We start from the raw sequence: 2,040 nt of genomic DNA, 5'->3' as shown, positions 1-2,040 counted from the left end.
TCAAGTTAATGCTTCGAAAGTTTATTTCGACGTCTCAAAGTTAAAGGAAATTACAATCATTATAATTGCCGAGAGCGAGTAGAGAGTGATTTTATTTTCCACAGGATTTATTGGGAAGAGGGTAAACTTCCGCATTTTCTGGCATTCCTCTGCAATAACAAGCCAAGGCGTAACAGTAGCCTTCATCCCCTTTGTGGTTCATAGATTTGCATTCAATGCTGCAATACCTGTCTCCAATCACCGGTGCGCAACTCAGTTTACATCCAGTGTGTCTGCTAACCAGATAACCGTCTTTGGCATACACCATACCTGCGAAGATAGTAATTAGCATTAAATATAGATGTAATAATTATATTTCAATTATAACTGTGTCATTTAATCTGAGGATTCTCGAATTAATAAAATTTTCAAAATAAATTTTAAAAAATATTTACGTACTTCGAATTAAAATTAGGGGCATTTGTAAAACACATTTACCTTACCTGTCAAGAGGTTATGGCAAATAATATTTGATATTAAGAAACAAATGCCATAGATATTAAATATCGTGTTTTTATATGTTCAGACTTAATAGGTTAAATGTATTTTAAACGCTTAGTTCATAATTTTGAATTTCTAAATTAAACGAACTAAAATATTAATTAAAGTAAATATTTTAAATAAAAATAAATTTTCATTGATTAACGTACACACCGAAATACACTAAACCAATCTAAAATATTAAATCAAACTTACCAATCAACACCAAGCAAAGAGCGAGAAGAAAGGTCTTCATTGTCAGAGATGATCTAAATCAGGTTGTAACTGAATGAGAATGATTTTTCACCAAACAGATCCGATATTTATATTCGTACTATTCACACAGCTACCTTGTTAATGACTCATAATTAAGAAAGACTCACGTGTTAGGATAAGAGCCACGTGTTTTAATTTCACCCAACCAGCGAGTGCAGTTATAATTCACGGACTGCAATACTAGAAAGTAATTATATAGCTTTTATTTGCGAAGAAACATCAAACAGAAAGGGTGAGAAACTTTAATTGTAAATAACTTAGCAATACAGTAATACCCCGAACTTACGCGATAGGTGGGATTGAACGATAACCGCGTATGTCGAATTCGCGTAATTCGGGGTATAATTTCGCAATTTGTGTAAAATCCAAGTCGGATGTATGTAAGCTAATAAATGTTCTCGTTAATGTTATCTCGTCTTTTGATTCGTTTACGGTTACAAGAAATCACCACATAGAGTCTCTCAAGTCTCCGTAGATATAACAAATACAGAAATAAATAACACAAAATAAATTGTAGCTATCTGTCGATTCTACGCGACACGTCGGAACATGTAAGCTGAACAATAGTGTGGGTGGAATGAGTAATCAATAGTTGCGTGGCGCTCGAACAAAAGATGAATCGATGAGATTTGAAAATCGCGTAAGTCGAGGTATTACTGTAACGTTATTTTAAAAGAACAGATAAATTGTACTTTTTATAATTGTATTTCTTTAAAAAGATTTAAAGTTTAACTTAAATTATTACAAATTGTAGACTCGTTTCTCCTTGCATATACTATCAACTTCATACGTCTGTTATTTGTGTAATTGAAAGACATAGACGACGTTCATTTTCCTGAAGATTTCGCAAGCCCTGGTTGGAATCTGTAATTTTTCTTTATTTTCGTTTGATAGAATAAAAATAGCAAAGAAAAAATGAAACCTTTTTTACAATAAAACAAAAAAGCTATATAAATTCCTGCAATTATTTTTATTATTAATTAACCTAAACCAGTTTTAATTATCATAACAAAGATGTTCAAACTACGTTCAACACAGGTTAAACCAAGTTGGTCCTTTTCTATGCTTATGTTGGTTCGGGTAGTCCGACAATGATAGAATAATGGGGCCGATATTCGAGCCAAACTAAACATAAATTATTCGGGATTGCTCATCCTGATTCGATTTCAGATAACCAGAAAAATAGGCTAACTCCTTAACCACATCAGCCATCTGTCTGTCAGAATGGTATAGACGTTTTCTTTT

The 2,040-nt window shown here is 32.5% G+C and overlaps 1 long non-coding RNA gene across 1 annotated transcript; it reads right to left on the bottom strand.

The window, feature by feature from the left end:
• Positions 1-824, bottom strand: LOC111620195. Its single transcript, XR_002755871.1, has 2 exons — positions 736-824; positions 1-309 (listed from the first exon to the last, which is right to left on the bottom strand). It is a non-coding gene; the product is annotated as an uncharacterized LOC111620195 (long non-coding RNA).
• Between the last annotated feature and the right edge of the window lie 1,216 nt (positions 825-2,040).

This window comes from Centruroides sculpturatus, unplaced genomic scaffold (assembly GCF_000671375.1).
Source record: "Centruroides sculpturatus isolate CEXI.00-Female unplaced genomic scaffold, Cexi_2.0 scaffold231, whole genome shotgun sequence".
Taxonomy (NCBI): Eukaryota; Metazoa; Arthropoda; class Arachnida; order Scorpiones; family Buthidae; genus Centruroides; species Centruroides sculpturatus.
The sequence above is the reverse complement of the archived record's forward strand: the minus strand, read 5'-3'. Positions and strand labels throughout refer to the sequence as shown.